The sequence below is a fragment of the Clarias gariepinus genome, chromosome 20 (assembly GCF_024256425.1).
Source record: "Clarias gariepinus isolate MV-2021 ecotype Netherlands chromosome 20, CGAR_prim_01v2, whole genome shotgun sequence".
NCBI classification, from domain to species: domain Eukaryota; kingdom Metazoa; phylum Chordata; class Actinopteri; order Siluriformes; family Clariidae; genus Clarias; species Clarias gariepinus.
In genome coordinates this window covers 28,737,625-28,756,410 of record NC_071119.1, presented here as the reverse complement: position 1 = coordinate 28,756,410, position 18,786 = coordinate 28,737,625, and positions in this window count along the sequence as shown.

Below are 18,786 nucleotides of genomic sequence, written 5' to 3'. Positions count from 1 at the left end.
CGTCCATGACATGCGGAGTCCCACAAGGCTCAATTCTTGCACCGCTCCTGTTTAGCCTGTATATGCTCCCTCTAAGTCAGATAATGAGAAAGAACCAAATTGCTGATGATACCCAGCTTTACCTAGCCTTATCTCCAAATGATTTTAGCCCCATAGACTCCCTCTGCAAATGCATTAATGAAATTAACAGTTGGATGTGCCAGAATTTTCTTTAATTAAACAAGGAGAAAACTGAAGTCATTGCATTTGGAAACAAAGATGAAGCTTTGAAGGTGAATGCATACCTTCACTCTAGTGGTCAGAAAACTAAAAATCAAGTCAAGAATCTTGGGGTGATTCTGGAGACAGACCTCAGTTTCAGTAGTCATGTCAAAGCAGTATATAAATCAGCATACTATCATCTCAAAAACATTGCAAGAATTAGATGTTTTGTCTCAAATCAAGACTTGGAGAAACTAGTCCATGCCTTTATCACCAGCAGGGTGGATTATTGTAATGGTCTCCTCACCGGCTTTCCCAAGAAGACCATTAGACAGCTGCAGCTCATCCAGAACGCTGTTGCCAGGATTCTGACTAGAACCAAAAAATCTGAGCACATCACACCAGTCCTTAGGTCCTTACACTGGGTTCCTGTAACATTTAGGATAGATTTTAAAGTACTTTTACTTGTTTATAAATTACTTAATGGCCTAGGACCTAAATACATTACAGATATGCTCACTGAACATAACCCTAACAGACCACTCAGATCGTTAGGATCGAGTCAGTTAGAAATACCAAGGGTTCACACAAAACAAGGGGAGTCCGCCTTTAGCCATTATGCTGCCCGCAGTTGGAACCAGCTTCCAGAAGAGATCAGATGTGCTAAAACATTAGTCACATTTAAATCTAGACTCAAAACTCATCTGTTCAGCTGTGTGTTTATTCAATGAGCACTGTGCTACGTCCGAACTGACTGTACTATTTTATGTTTATCTAATTTCTTTAACAGTTTTATTTTTATTTTAAATTATGTTTTTATTAGTTTTAATTAGTCTTTTATTTTTATTTTTAATTAAATTTTAATTAGTTTAAAATTTTGTTGCAAACTGCATTTATTTTAATTTTAAATGAAATTTAAAAGTTTTTGTTAAAATGTCTTATTGCTATTATCTTTTATTTCATTTTATGTTTATTTTATTTTCTACTGTGTAAAGCACTTTGAATTACCACTGTGTATGAAATGTGCTATACAAATAAACTTGCCTTGCCTTGCATGCAGAAATAAGATTTAGTTTTCTATGTAGCAGTTTATTGATGTAATAAATGCACCACATTATGTTTTTTTAACACATAGCATAAAGGTAAAAAACAATAAATGCAGCTTTATTTTTATTTTAAATGTCACAGATGGTTTGCTGTGGCGACCCCTAAAACCCTCAGCAGGTCCATTTGCATTTTTTTTGGTAACCATAAAAACGAACTTTAAATGCTCTTTCATTTTGATCATATACAGGTGAACCTCAATAATTTACTGTTAAGGGTCTGTGAGGTTTTGATCGATCTAAGTGCTGGGGAGAGATTGAAAGAAGACCCTTGCAGTTTATTGTGTTGTATTCGGGTAAAGGTGAAGCTTGAGATGGGTTTGGCAGCTGACACAGGGTTCTTATTATGGCACATGGCACTGGGGCTCTTGCTGCTCTGTGTCAGGAAGCAGTGTGTGCAGAGAGAGCTGCGCTTAAATAAGGAGCCGGAACGAGAACTCTGTGTACGGCGTGAGCCTGGCAGAAATGTGAAAGCGCAGCGAGCCTGAAAGATAGTGTTCTGTGCAGTGCAACTCGTGCAAGAATGCGGAGCGTGGGTCTTGTGAGGAAATAGAAGCACAGAGAGCCTGTGAGAGTGATCAAAAGCGTGACCAAAAAGAAGTTGCATGGGTTGGTGGCTGGTTTGCAGGAATCGTTTGTGGTCGAAAGCGAGCAGGGTTAAGAACCGAAAAGACCGGAGATATTCTGTGATCAAAATTCGTAGCCGTTAAAAAAATCCAGTGGTCGGTAACACAAAGATCCGTGATTGTGAGAATCCAACGCTCGAGTCAAGAGCGAGGTTAGGGAGAACAAAGTGTGGTCGAGATCGAGAAAGCGAAGGTTAAAGAGAACGCTGGAAAATTGGTCTTTGAAAGGCACACAATAATCTGGCGACATGGTGGCTTCAAAGTGTGGTTTAAATAGGTATGGGAGATAATCGGTGATAGCGCACAGGTGTGTTGAGAGCGGAGAGTGAGGCGGCGAGATGCGGTTGGGAACATGGAACAGGAGTACTCAAGTAATAATAATAATAATACATTATATTTATAAGCGCCTTTCATAACACTCAAGGACAAAATACAATCAAAAAAACATATATGAAATACAACCAACCAAACAACAGAAAAAAACAAGCATGTACAAAAACAGTAAATTCAAGAAGATTTTAGTGAATAGATAGGTTTTGAGTTTTTTATAAAGAGAGAGAGAGAGAGAATCTACAGTAGGTGAAGAACGGGTATTCAACTAACGGCGACAACATTTGGGTTTGTGCGTTTGCTGGCTTTTACCGCTGAGTGGCGCTATACAACTATAGACTGATGCCTCAGGCCTTAGTTCATTCTCTCCAGGATTAATGAGCCGCAGCTCGTCTAGAGCTGCACGTAGTTGCAGATAAAATCAAGTAAAACATTGTAATTAAACGAATTTATAATCACAGTAGTAACATTACAGTACAAATTTAAAATTTAAATTAAATATTTTACGAATCGAAATTTGAGCAACGTAAAAGTTAACACACTTAACCTTTAGACTTTATGTGTAATTAGAAAAGCTACAAGTGTAGGGTCTTGGGTCATCTATATTATTATTTTTATTTGTAGTAGATTTATTAACTGAAATAAATGAAACTAAATGACCATAAAATAAAAACATTGTCAGATTAATGTGCAAAAACTATATAGTAAAACCATATAAAATAATAAAAAACAAATTATTAGATTATGTAATTCGCATCCACTGGTGCGGAGACGACGAGATGACATCATCACCTTCAGCACAGCCAAAACCAAAGAAATCACTAATTTATTAATTAATTATTAAAATGGTCAGAGTGAGTTTTATTGCTGTTTTTTGCGACGCATTCATAATCATTGGTCTACTTCTGCTGCTGCGCTCTGGAAAACTTTATGCGTGTGGTTGAGTGCTGATTAGACTACATAGGAAATTAAAGAGCAGGATCACGACGCTCAACACCCCGAGCCCAAACCTAATTTAAATAAAATTAACAAATATTTGAGGTAGATAAAAATAGCCCACATTTATAAAAGCATTTTTATTTAGACTATAAAAAATAATCCTGCATTTATTTTTAGGTGTGCCCGCTGCCACTTTTCTTATATGGCTCTTTATCGGAGTAAATCATTCAGTAACAAGCCAGTAACTTTCCATGTAAAACAGGTACATCTGTATGAATAAATCATTGTTGCGCCGTTTGGGGGAGGGACGTGCTAATGACGATTTGGACTGCTGTGTGTGTGTGTGTGTGTGTGTGTGTGTGTGTGTGTGTGTGAGAGAGAGAGTGAAAGAGAGAGAGAGAGAGAGAGAGAGAGAGAGAGGTAGTCCATACTAATGAAAAGTGTGTGTTTCTTAGCCCCACCCCTGTGAACACAGCGTATTCAGAAAAAAGCGCACCCGCGAGAGGTTGTGCTCGGACCACTCAGCTTCTCCGGATTCTAAAATTGACAGTGTTACCACTTTTTAATCGCTGGAATGGAATAGATATAAAGTTTTCTCATCATAACATGCCTTGTATTGTTTTTAATCACTCTATACACAACCCGTGATTTTTATGCTATTTTAAAGATGGAAAATACAAATGGAATATTTTTTGTTATTGAACCCGTTACAGATACCAAATCCTGAGCCCAAACCCAAACCTCATTTAAATTAAATTAACAAATATTGTAAGTAAACAACAATAGCCCACGTTTAGAAATTCTTTCCAAGGTTGCGTTAGGCCGGTGTTATGCGCAGAGCGCCGGGAGATTTCCTGAAGCTCAAATCTCAGAAAACCACACTTGTGACACAATAACAGTAATATTTTAAACATTTTGCAGGCTGCCGTTTGGAGAAACCAGAAAATAGCGAATAAACCAGTTGTTGAGTCAAAATAACACAACCAGGTTTTCATTTGTAATTGACTCACTACATCTCATATGACGCAACATGAGCAGCACAACGTGTTTAAAGTACCCAAAATAACCCAGAATTTTGATCCAGCATAAACCAGCCAACGATGTGTTTACAGAAACAACACAGCATTTTTAATGCATTGTTTTTTTAGTTATTGTAATGTTTTATTCTGAAAGTCTATATATTTTTTAAATAACAATAAACAGATACAAATAGAGATAGGCTATATAACAGTTCATTCTTTGTACAAATAAAATTATCTTATAAAAATATCTTTAAAAAAATATACTTTTTTATGACTTATTTATATTTAAAACTGCATAGCAGTTAAAACTGCCTAGCGGTCATTTCACGAATGACTTTAAAATGCAACTGATTTATTTTGGCCACTGCCGTTTTCCCACGGCGGTGAGCGCGACGGTAATAGACATTCTGCTTGTCTACCTACTGTAAGTTACGGATGTCTGGTGGGAGGGAGTTCCACAGAATGGGAGCAGAACGACTGAATGCTCTACTCCCCATAGTACTGAGTCGGGCACAACAGGAAGTGACAATTTAAAGTAGATCGAGTAAATAAGGAGAGGCCAGATTATGGATTATCTTGAAAGTGAGTAAAATGATTTTAAATTCAATTCTGTATTTTATGGAAAGCCAGTGAAGTTGCTGCAGAACAGCGGTAATGTGATAGAAAAAGAGGGTTTTGGTAATGATGCGAGCTGCTGAGTTTTGGACAAGTTGTAGCTCATGAAGGGATTTCTGGGGAAGAGCAAGAGAAGAGTATTGTAGTAATCAATACAAGAGGACACCAAACTGTGAACAAGAATAAAAGCAGAATGGGTGAAGAGGGGCGAAGATGATTAATATTGCGCAGATGGAAGTAAGCAGAGTAAGTAATATTGTTAATTATTAACAATATTAATAATTAATATTATTATTCTCAGAGCCTGTGCAGACCAGCTAGCACCTGTGTTCACAGAAATATTCAACATCTCAGTCGGTGATCCCCACATGCTTTAGGAATCTCAGGTCGTATTCTCAGAGCCTGCGCAGACCAGCTAGCACCTGTGTTAGTTGGAGTCACAACTCCAACAGAGTGACCCTAGGAGCCTGTGGCAGGAACTAAGGACAATAACGGACTATAAAACACAAACAACCGGTATGATGAATGCAGACATATTTACGGGACATTCGGGACTGCAACCTCCTCTGCTTCACCGAGACATGGCTGAACCCAGCGGTGCCGGACCACACCATCCACCCAGCCGAGTTCTTCTCGGTTCACCGCATGGACAGGACACGGGACTCGGGGAAGTCAAGGAGAGGCAGCGTGTGTTTAAGGTGTACAGCAGCTGGTGCAACAGTGCAAGCGTTGTTCCACTTACATGCTCCTGCACACCAAACCTGGAACTACTGTCCATCATGTGTCGTCTTTTTATTTACCTCAGGAGTTTACATCGGTCAAAATCAGTGCCGTTTATATTCCACCATAAGCAGACACAGACACTGCCTTATGCAAGCTGTATGAGGCACTCACACAGCACCAAACACAGCACCGGGACGAACTTTTATCAGCACATCACCTGTCCCACCAGGGGTGAAAGGACACTGGACCACTGCTACACTACAGTCAAGGACGGCTACAAGGCACAATCTCATCCACCGTTTGGTAAATCCGACAACGCCACCATCTTCCTCATGCCAAAATACAAACAAAGGCTGAAACACGAAGTTTTGGTTCAGAGGGAGGTCACGCGGACCAATTGGTGGCCGCGTTACAGGACGCACTTAATGATGCAGACTGGGACATGTTCCGAAACAGCTCTGATGACGTCAGTGTGTTTACGGAAGCGGTTGTGGGTTTCATTGGGAAACTAGTGGATGATAACATGGAGAAAAAGAGGACATGGAACTGTACAAGGCTGCGTCGTATAATGTCCGGAAGGCGATGAAATAGGCGAAGCAGTGCTACGGAAGAAAACTAGAGTCACAACTCCAACAGAGTGACTCTAGGAGCCTGTGGCAGGAACTAAGGACAAAAACGGACTATAAAACACAAACAACCGGTATGACGAATGCGGACGTGACTCTGGCAGATGAGCTGAACACCTTCTATGCTCGCTTCAAGGCTGCAGCTAAAGATGCTAGCAATGCTAATGCTAGCGCCGCTAACGGCTACGGACAGGAAGACACTGCCAGCTCCAGAAGCGCGTTCATCATCTTCAAGCACGACGTGAGGAGAGCCTTCAAGTGAGTGAACACCAGGAAAGCAGCAGGACCAGACAGCATCTCAGGTCAGATTCTCAGAGCCTGTACAGACCAGCTAGCACCTGTGTTCACAGAGATATTCAACATCTCTTTATCTCAGTCGGTGATCCCCACATGTTTTAAAGAGTCCATCATTGTTCCTGTCCCAAAGAACCACATCCTGCTTTTCTCAATGACTATTGCCCTGTAGCCCTCACCTCAGTAGTGATGAAGTGCTTTGAATGCCTGGTCAGAGACTTCATCATTTCTTCACTACCGGACCCACTGGACCCACTACAGTTCGCTTACTGTCCAAACCATTTCACAGACAATGCAATCTCACATCTCCTCCACACATCACTTACTCACCTGGACAATCGGATGGGGAATTATGTAAAAATGCTCTTTATCAACTACAGCTCTGCATTTAATACCATAATTCCCTCCACACAGCACCTGGGACTCAGCTCATCTACGTGTCAGTGGATCTCCAACTTTCTAACTGGCAGACCACAGGCAGTAAGGATGGGCGGACATGTCTCAGACTCCCTCACTCTTAGCACTGGAGCCCCCTAGGTTTGTGTTCTGAGCCCCCTGTTGTACTCTTGTAGCGCGGCCACAAAAAAGGGCTTTTCAAATAGTGGGCTTCTAATTAAGAAGCTAATGCTGCTCACCTGCACAAAGAAATGTGTCTGATGTGGTTTTATTTGTCCCATGACAGCTTGCGAGCATGCGCGATCGTAACGCGGGAGAACCCAGAAGCGGAGTCAGGTCACGTGTGCCGGTATAAAGCCGGAACCAGCATAGTACTCGGGATGGAGAGATGAAGATATGCTGCGCAGTTATTTGTTTACGAAAGAGCGATTGTTTGTTAGTGCCCAAAGGATTACTTTTTCCTGGCTGGATTAATCTCATAGGACACTTACAATTCACCTCTCTTTTAGTTTCTCGAGCTCAAGATTCAACATCTTTACCGGTGAGGCCAAGCCATCTCTCCCGTTCACCATTTCACACACTGCAATAACACAGACTCTGGACCTTCATACACTCACACACACACACACGCATACACCTCATTCACTGTTTAAATTTGTATATATTGGCTTTGGTGGACTTTGTTTGTTTATTTGTTGGTTTGTTTTGTATAATACACTTTGGGAAGGCTTTATTACAAGTTCTTGTGTCGCGTCTTTACTTGTCCCGCCTTGTCCCTATTTCTTTTATTACAGTATATTTTACTTTGTATGGCATATTTTACTAGTTAATTTTATTTTAACATATTTCTTTTATTTATATTTATTTCTTATGTATAAGCTTTATTTTTTTTTTTAAGGTCACTGGCAGTCGTGTAAGCATTTTACTGCATATCGTACGGTGTATGACTGTGTATGACTGTGTATGTGACAAATAAAATTTTAATTTGAATTTGTTACCAAGTGGGAGAAGATAAATGATAAAAAGAAGGGGCCCCAGGACTGAACCTTGGGGAACACCAGTAGTAACAGGGGAAGGCTGAGAACAGATTGGTTTGAGATGTATAAACTGAGAATGGCCAGAAAAATAAGAGTGAAACCAGTCAAAGGATGTGTGAGAAATGCCAAAAGATGACAGTCTGGTGAAAAGAATGGTGTGAGAAATGGTATAAAGGGCTGCAGTCAGATCATGAAGAATAAGAATTCTAAGTGGGCCAGAGTCAGCAGCCAAGAGGAGGTCATTAGTGATTTTAACAAGGGCAGTTTAAGTACTGTGGAGGGGACAAAAGCCAGACTGGAATTGTTCGCCGAGATTATTCAGTGATAGGTGGGTGTGAAGTTGAGCAGCAACAGTTTTTTTCAAGAATTTTTGAGATAAAGGGAAGGTTAGAGGTTGGGCGAAGATTATTATAATTATTGGGATCTAAATCTGGTTTTTTGAGTATGGGAGTAACAGCAGCAGTTTTAAAAAGTGATGCTACAATTCCAGTGGAGAGAGAAGAATAAATAATGGCAGTTATAAAGGGCAGCAAAGAAGGGTGGCAAGGCTGTAGGTAAAGCGTCCAGCTGACAGGTAGTGGGTTTGGATTTGTAAATGAGGTCAGAAATTACTGAGGCATCAGGGAGGAGGAAAGTAGAGAATAATTGGTAATGCGAGAAAAAAAGAAGAGGGAGACAAAGAATGGGTGTTAAGGAGGTGGTGAATTTTGTGAATTTTCTCGTTAAAAAACAGCATTGCAGAGTTATAAGTGTCAGTTGACCATATGGGGGGTGGGGGGGGGCAAGAATCAGAGGGGGTTGAAGATTTTATGAAGTAATAAAAACAATGTCTTGGAATTACCTTCATTAGAACGAATTAGACCAGAGTAATAATCAGATTTAATTTTGGAAATAGATTCTTTATAATGTAATAGGTGGGATTTGAACACGTGGATTTAATCATGGTGGGGCTGTGGGTTGGCGGGTTGTGACAATTACAATATCACCAAGTGTTTTTTTTTTTTATTATTATTTATTTATGCTTATGACAACTAACAAAACCCCCCAATTTAGGGGTTTAAAATATTAGAAAATTTAAAAGTTAAATATTGGAGACTTCAATATTGGAGATCCAGGACACAGGCTACAACTGTCGCAATCTTTGTGTCAAGCCACTCTTGAAGCAGAGACTACATCGGAGGTGTTTTACCTGGGCTAAGGACAAAATAGACTGGACTGTTGCTCAGTGAGTCAAAGTCCTCTTTTTAGAAAATTTGCATTTTATTTGGACATCAAGGTCACAGAGTTTAAAGAAAGAGAGAAGAGGGACAGGTTGCTTGAGGTCAAGGTCAACCTAAAATTTGCACAGTCATTGGTGGTTTGGGAAGCCATGTTGGTGTTGGTCCACTGTGTTTTATTAAGTCCAAGATCTGTGCAGTCTCTAATGAGACTTTCTTTTGCTTTGCACACACGCACACACGTGTGTTATAAGAAACAGTACACGCACACTGTACACACATTCTTTTAAACACAAAATTAAATATGTTTTACACACACACACACACACACACACACGGTCACAATGTTATAGTAAACAGTACACTTGTGCACTGATGTTGATTATACCAGTAAGAGATGCACTAAGACCGAGCAGGGAAGATGATTACCCACAATTCCGCAGCGCAAGAGAGAGAAAAACCATTGGCTCAGTCGTGATCATGTGATGCTCGGTGTCCAAACAAAAAGCGCATGTGTAATACATGACATTCGGTACTCGTAAACCAAGACTTGTTCATTTTCCAGGTCTTAATTTATTAGGGAAATGAGCCGGCGTCAGGAACAGGCTGAGAGCCCGTGCCCACCGCACACCTCTGCCTAGCATCCTGCTCGCCAATGTCCAGTCACTGGAAAACAAGCTCGATGACCTCAGGGCCAGGATAAAGTTCCAGAGAGACATTCGGGACTGCAATCTCCTCTGCTTCACCGAGACATGGCTGAACCAAGCGGTGCCGGACCACGCCATCCAGCCGGCCGAGTTCTTCTCGGTTCACCGCATGGACAGGACTCAGGGAAGTCAAGGGGAGGCGGCGTGTGTTTAATGGTAGTTACAGGACGCACTCGATGACGCAGACTGGGACATGTTCCGAAACAGCTCCGATGATGACGTCAGCGTGTTTACGGAAGCGGTTGTAGGATTCATCGGGAAACTAGCGGATGATACCATAGAAAAAAAGACTATTAGAACGTTTCCCAACCAGAAGCCGTGGGTGGATAAAACCATCCGCGACGCTCTGAGATCTCGCACCGCTGCCTACAACACGGGACTCGCGTTGGGGGACATGGAACCATACAAGGCTGCGTAAAACCCACCTTCACCTTCTTTTTTTAATAAATATATAGGAATTAGAATTGTTCAATAAAGAGTGACATTTTTTTCAGCACCACCTAGGCAAAAGTAGCAATTTTATTTCATTTTAACAAACTATAGACACAATATGCAAAATACAGCAATTTTTTTAAAGGATCATATAGGCAAGAAATAGAAAAGATTTATGAGATCACGTGTGACCATAATAATAATAAGAAGAAGAGAAGAAGAATGCATACATTAACTATGCAGTCTAAAATAATAGTGACGTGATAAAAAATGTCTGTCAGCAAAAATACACTTTATATCAAGGACATAACATACAATTTAATAATAGGCGCATTTTGTGAGTTCTACATTTTGTAAGTTGTACATGGTCATTCTGATCGCAGTAAAATGTAGTAGTTAAAGTAATACTAAGATAAATTTTAGATGACATATCAGAAAACCCAAATGCACAGTTTATTAGCACTGTATACTTTATATGTTGGAAACGCTTCGCACACAAGATAAATATCAACTATGTCTGAGATTTAGAGGTAATGATGAGTCCTATTTATTTCATTCTAATGCCTACAGTACAATTAGGTGTTTAAATGTATAAAATTACAAAGCTATCTGAAGCTTGTAAATACCTATAATTAGTAACAACCCATAACAAGCTATTAATTTATTCAGGAAGGGGGTTAAAAAGTTGTAGGCTGCTTAATTAAAGGAATAAAGCCTCTGGGGAGGGTGAATGGATGGAAATCACTTGGCCCTGATGGCATCCCTGGCTGTATTTTGTGCAAGAGCAGAGCAGCTGACTGAGGTCTTACCAAACCTGTTCTTTGCTCAGGCAGCTGTCCCCACTTGCTTCCAGACTGTTACCATTTTGCCATTGCCATGTGAAAGCTAAAACCTCCAGCAGAATTAGAAAGTTCACGGTGACACCCCAGTGGAGGGCCTGATCAGAAGTAACAATGAAATAGCTTAGAGGGAAGAGGTCTTCCATCTGGTACAGATGTGGCCATTAAAAATGTAAATTTTTTCCTTAGTGGTGGCAAGAAAAAACTTCCTGGGCTGGCAATAGGGAGAAATATGGAGAGCAACCAGACTCAACCTGGAACATAACAGATAGCGGTAATTTATTTTTGCTGACATACTGTGTTAGGCAGCTAGAAGTTCAACATAACCAAATAAGTTAACATGAAGTCCAATTCAGTTCAGCACCAGCAGGTTTTTTAGTTGGTGATGGCTTGTACGCCCTTCCACATGTGAGTGTGTCACCACTGTCCCTGAAGTTGTTGTGGTTTCTCTGGGCATGTGTGCGCTTTTCTTCTCTGATGAATCTCTCTTTCTTATGCAATGTGGCAATGTTTTAAATTGTCATATGTCTCAGCTCTTTATAGCAGATCAAAACAAGGTGAGTTGCAGCTTAACGAGAACAAAGGCATTGTAGGAAGATTCGCAGAGTTCTGGCGAGATGAAATGCTGCTAAGGCTCTGCTTCCTGACATTGCTGCAACGTCTTGTGGAAAGAGAATCAGTTGACATCTGCAAGGCTGCAGGCAGCGAGGCTTATGTTATCAAAGATGTTCTTCACACCCAAGATGCTCTGTGAGGTGTAATGTCTGCGGTCCCTGCACTTCTTAAAAAAACTGTCTGACAGTTTGTAAGACACAAGACAATGTTATGTATTTTGCGGATTATTTTAAGACTGTTTGGGAACAGGCAATCCTGGGGAACACATTTCCAAGGACAAGGTGAGTCTTGTGCTGACCTTTACAGAATTTTACACCAGTAATGGTTTGTTCTTTGCAGATAGATATTTCCCGTTTGAGTTTGTGATTAAGGAATGTTAATCATATGCAATGCAACACTGGTCACTAATGATGTGTACTCCTCCAAGTCAGTGAAGTCGCTGTAAGTTGCAGCCTCCCTGAACATGTTGCAGTCAGTGTTCCCAAAACAGTCGTGAAGAGTGCATTAGAATATTCCATATTCCATAGAGTCTCCATTAGATGGCTCCTGCTGGCCAGGTTTTAACCTGCTTCAGAACCTGAGTAGCCAAGGTGGGGGCGGGGCTGTGCCCAATATGCACCAGAGAATGAACCTGGCTACCTGTACATAGTACAGTACTAAAATGTAATATGTGTTTTGTACATAATAATTTCATGTTTCCAGGATGAACATAAATAAATTATGTTGTATTTGCATGAAATTAAACCTATTTATTTATCCAAGCATTTTTATAAATAGATTAGCCTTAGGTAAAGGAGCAGATCTGGGGGACTCATGGACGTAGAGTATTATGGTGAACTGGTATGTTTGGATGCTGTCTTCCTCACTCTCATTGATCACTCAGGTTTGCTGACGGTGAGGTGATTGTTTGCTTTACATCTCAGTTCCCCCTCATGTCTGTATTTCCTTCTGGCTCTCCCTTTTAGTTATGATGTCATAGTTAGTCCTGCTGGAGTCTCTGCTTGCACTCTACAGTTAATATACATTCACATTATACATTATATGACTGTGACCATACCTAACTGTTGAGTCTGGTTTCTCTCAAGGTTTCTTCCTATTACCATCTCAGGGTGTTTTTCCTTGCCACTGTTGCCCTTGGCTTGCTCACCAGGGAATATTTGACCATTTTGATTCATACACATTCAATTTCCATACAAACTTAAATAATTATTTTGATTGTGTAAAGCTGCTTTGGGACAATGCCAATTGTTAAAAGCGCTATACAAATAAAATTGAGTTGAATTGAATATTGCGAGAAGAGAACACAGCGTGTTGAGAAGAAACGTTTGGCGGGCGTGTGAAAAAGGTAAGCAGGAATTAATTCCCATCTTTCTAAATAGAAACGAAATACTGAACATAAATGTCACCTGCTGTTTAGCGATGTTTAGTCACGTTATTTTGGTTTAAGCTATTTCTTGTATATTTAATCACACTTAAAATACCGACGGTTATATGCGCGTGCTTAATCTGCGGCTCGGTTCTGGTTTCGGTCTGTTCTCGTGAGTTGTGAAGCGAGAGGAACAAAGTATAAATATTGTTCATTTGATAAATTAAGTATCATGAATTTTAATTGAATCTATCTCTGTATTTTTTCACAGGAGTTTGTGAGTGAAAGTGTCCTGTCTGCATCTGACTTCAGGAGTTTCCTGACCAACCGTCTCTAACCGTCATATTTAAAAGTCATAATGGACAGTTATAAAGTACAAAACGCTTCTGTTGGTGTATAACATACTTAATTATTACTTATTTGTGATGTTTTGTACATCTTTTCAAATTGAGACTTCATTTGTAAGTTGCTGCTGGTGTAAAACAGTTTTTTTTTTTATTAAATATAAAATAAAAATCTCTGTTATGTTTCCTTCCTTCACAGAATTCTGTTGACCAGGGTTCAAAACTTAAATTTACTTAAGTTGGATCAACCTAATTTACAACGAAAAAAATTGTTGTACCAACGCTATTCATATATTTCACAGCTGTAGTAAATAGGTTAAATGAACCTAATAAAATTTATTTGACTAATTAATTTTTTTAATTAATACTACATTAAACATTTAAATAATGTAAGCACTAAGAAATTGTTAGACTTTTCAATGATAATGGAGTATCATAGACATAATTCAATTACATTACAAATGCACAATCAATTGCTATTACAGTAAATGATAAAGATTATGTTAAGTCAGATAAGAAGATTCTTTCACACAAGTTTAACATGAATGAAATACTTTGGTTTAACAGGCAATATTTGTGTAATTTGGCCACATTTTGATGATGTGGGACCGATGTACACATTAAAATCAACTAAATTCAGAGGATTTTTTTTTCAGTGCAGGTGCCATGAGTAAAAGTCCTCCCCAGGTTTTTGTTCCAATCACCTGGATTTGCTAACTAGAAGAGAAATCAACAGAGGAAGAGATGGAGGCCATGCTGGAGGTAGAAGAAGAGGAAGATGAAGACAAGAAGGTGCTCAAAGAGGACCGAATCTGACAAATGAGATTTGCGCAACACTGGTTGACCACATTGTCAACCATAGCCTGATGCTGAGGGAGGCTGGACTGCGAGTACAGCCAAATCTAAACTGATACATAGTGGCAAGTGTGATAAAAACATTTTGACTGGAAAATAGGTACAGTATTGTAAACATATCACCATATCAAAAACATCTGCACGGTTTCAGTAACTGCTTACAGTACAGTATTCTATGCAGTATCAGCACTTCTGTTACCTTGTCCTGTGAAATTACTGTACTATTGTTTACTGTTTTTTTTCTACATAGGATTGAAGGTCAGGAACGACAAGGGGCAAGGCCTCCTATGTTTACAGAACAGCAAGAGAGGGAGATAAGAAAAAATGGTTTTGGCCAACAATGCTATAACACTCAAACAGCTCCAAGCTAACATTGTCAATAACCATAGCCCGGTTTCTCGAAAGCTTCTTATCGCTAAGTAGTTCTTAAGTTGTACCTTAACCTCTCTCTTAACGTTATGGCGCATTTCCTGAAACGTTCTTACGGTAAGTATCTCTTAGGGAAGTCACGTGTTTGTAAAGTGGTCTGGACCAACCTTAACTCATTCTTAGCGTAGTTTCAGCTCAAGACGCTAGTCGCCGCCACTGAGCAGCAGTCTTTATACATTTACCTAAAGGATTATTAGGAACACCATACTAATATGGTGTTTGACCCCCTTTCGCCTTCAGAACTGCCTTTATTCTACGTGGCATTGATTCAACAAGGTGCTGACAGCATTCTTTAGAAATGTTGGCCCATATTGATAGGATAGCATCTTGCAGTTGATGGAGATTTGTGCGATGCACATCCAGGGCACGAAGCTCCCGTTCCACCACATGATGCTCTGTTGGGTTGAGATCTGGTGACTGTGGGGGCCATTTTATTACAGTGAACTGATTGTCATGTTCAAGAAACCAATTTGAAATGATTGGAGCTTTGTGACATGGTGCATTATCCTGCTGGAAGTAGCCATCAGAGGATGGGTACATGGTGGTCATAAATTCAATTCAATTCAATTTTATTTCTATAGCGTTTTTAGCAATTTTCATTGCCGCAAAGCAGCTTTACACAGTCAAAAGAATTATTTAAGTTAGTATGAAATGTGAATTTGTATGAATCAAAATGGTCAGTCCATAAAGGGATGGACATGGTCAGAAACAATGCTCAGGTAGGCCGTGACATTTAAACGATGCCTAATTGGCACTAAGGGGCCTAAAGTGTGCCAAGAAAACATCCCTCACACCATTACACCACCACCACCAGCCTGCACAGTGGTAACAAGGCATGATGGATCCATGTTCTCATTCTGTTTACACCAAATTCTGACTCTACCATTTGAATGTCTCAACAGAAATCGAGACTCATCAGACCAAGCAACATCTTTTCAGTGTTCAACTTTGGTGAGCTCGTGCAAATTGTAGCCTCTTTTTCCTATTTGTAGTGGAGATGAGTGGTACCCGGTGGGGTCTTCTGCTGTTGTAGCCCATCCGCCTCAAGGTTGTGCGTGTTGTGGCTTCACAAATGCTTTGCTGCATACCTCGGTTGTAACGAGTGGTTATTTTAGTCAAAGTTGCTCTTCTATCAGCTTGAATCAGTCGGCCCATTCTCCTCTGACCTCTAGCATCAACAAGGCATTTTCGCCCACAGGACTGCCGCATACTGGATGTTTTTCCCTTTTCACACCATTCTTTGTAAACCCTAGAAATGGTTGTGTGTGAAAATCCCAGTAACTGAGCAGATTGTGAAATACTCAGACCGGCCCGTCTGGCACCAACAACCATGCCACGCTCAAAATTGCTTAAATCACCTTTCTTTTCCATTCTGACATTCAGTTTGGAGTTCAGGAGATTGTCTTGACCAGGACCACACCCCTAAATGCATTGAAGCAACTGCCATGTGATTGGTTGATTAGATAATTGCATTAATGAGAAATTGAACAGGTGTTCCTAATAATCCTTTAGGTGAGTGTAAATCAGCGGTGTATGGAAGCACATTATGGCACATTATCAAAGTCGTAATAATGATTGAAAATACTTAAGGCCTGTTTAAGTATTTTATTTTATTTGATATCAGTACTAACAGAGTGACTTTTAATTAGCCTATTTCATAATGTGACTAACGCATTATAATTGCCAATCACTTTTAATATTGAATAGGTGGCAAAAAATTTGCGAGTGGTACAGCGTGTTGTTGTGCTAAACTGAAGACGGCGCCGTCCGCGGAGCCGTGTGGAAATTTTTTCTTTAGGCAAAACTTTAGCCCTTTTCATATTTTGCCTGAGGTGGCTATTTAAAAAAAAAAGGTTTTGCCTTCCAAGGCAACAGATTATGGAGCTTCTTGACCTGCTCAGACCTGCACTTGCCAGGCCAACGCATCGGGCTGGCGCTCTACTGTACGTCCCAATGTCCAGCTGATTGCTGCTTTTTGTTTAAAGTATGTTTAATTGATCATTAGCCATCATTCATGACTGGATGGATTTTCTTTTTACACGTTTTATTTTATGAAATTTGATTTAGTAAAATGAGAACTTGTGAGTTTCAAACCCCGCATCTATTCATTTTTCTGAGTGATTGTAATGCGTAATACACCTATATCCCCTATGCGGTTTGACTCCCAGTGAGATGTGGTGTTATACCCCATATCACTTACGCGGTTTCGTGCAGTGGCCGTAAGTAGGGTTCATCATGATTTACTGCGAGTTTTTGCGCTGTAATTATGTTTTCATCTTTCCGCGTGAAAAATTAAACGTTTATTTTTTAACGTCGGATGTAAGAGGCAGCGACTTAAGAAGACTCCTAAGGGACAGTTCGAGAAATACACTTAGAAAAGTTATTACTTTACGTAAGATATATCCTAAATGTCTTCTTAGCACGCGAATAGTGTGCGTTATCGAGAAACCGGCCCCAGGTTAGTTTTAATGATATCCATCAGGTCTCAATATCAACACTGGCACGCATCCTAAAAAAAAAAACATATTCAAATGAAGCAAATTTATCGAGTGCCTTTCGAGCGCAATTCTGAAAGTGTGAAACAACTGGGGCATGATTATGCAGAGATATGTATTCACAGTAGTGTGATCTTGCATACTGTCTGGTAATCTTTTACTGTACTGTAATATGTATACTACTTACTACATCTACACAATTTTGCCTGACACTGTTCTTCAGGTAGTTTTACAACTGGATGGAAAGAAGATCCAGCATAAGTTCATTTATGTAGATGAGGCTGGGTTCAACCTGACTGGAACACGAAGGAGGGGAACAAACGTCATTGGCCACAGGGCTATAGTCAATGTCCCAGGGCAACGTGGGGGAAATATAACACTCTGCAGCCATTACACAGAATGGGGTCACCACCGCCATGCCCATATGGGCATTTACAACACAGCACTCATACTTACATTCGTAGACCAATGTTGATGAAATTCTCTGGCCAGATCCAGTGTTTTTTTAATTTATTTTTTTGTAACAGCAAACTTACAGTAAAGTGACGTGTTGTTACAGTACTATGAATCTCCATGTCAACATTTTGGGCATGTTGAAAAATAAATGAGTTTCTTTAGTGTGCAACATTGGTCTTGTGTAGTGTTTGGTGGATTTACTTTATATTTGTACTTTGTTGATGGTAGCCTACTCTAATCATAGGGAAGTAGAAGTGCTAAAAGTGTTTTAGGTTTATTACAGCAGAGTGTAACTCGTGCAAACAGAGTATAGTAAATGTGAAATGTGTGTTTCTTATGGTAAACAAGTGTGTTTTTTAAACATAAATGTATAGTTTTTACAAGAGTGTTTAATTATGCAAAGGATCTGTAGTGTTTTGCTAATTGGGTGTGTGGTTGTGCTACTGTAATTGTGTGTACTGTTTTGAAAACACGGGCCCTGTTTTAAAAATCGGGCTTAAGCAATCCAAAAAAACTGTAACAACTCACATCTTTGTCAAAATAAAACACTGCAATCAAAACTTAACACTCCTTTCTGAAAAATGAAATACTTGCAACAAAACCATACACACTTACCATAAGATCTAATAATCTTTACCATAAACAGACAATTACAGAAATTTAGCAACAAAAAGTAACCAAAACAAAACAAAGATGTGTGTGGTGGGGGTGGTCATTATTCACAGCAAGAAAACACATTATTTTTTTCTCAATATGTTCACTGCCTAGATTGACATTAGCCCAGCTTAGTACAATCACTGGAAGTAAATGCTACAGATTCTACAGCCATACCAAGACAGGTCAGTAAGTGGTAATAATAGTACTCCAAAGTACACAGGAATTGATTAACTAAATGATTATCCTCCGCTAATTTCTTACATAAAGTGACGAGTGGGTGGGCGATATTAAATAACAGGTCAAGCTCAGCAATGAAGGAACACAAGCGAATTTTTAAATCAGTCAGACGATCGGTCATTGAGGGTGGAATATTATGGCGTTATATTCCTGCCACAATTCTAAGCGATTCTGCTCGATTCTGTGCGCGCTCGACTCTGCCTGTACGCTCGCTCAACTTTGACC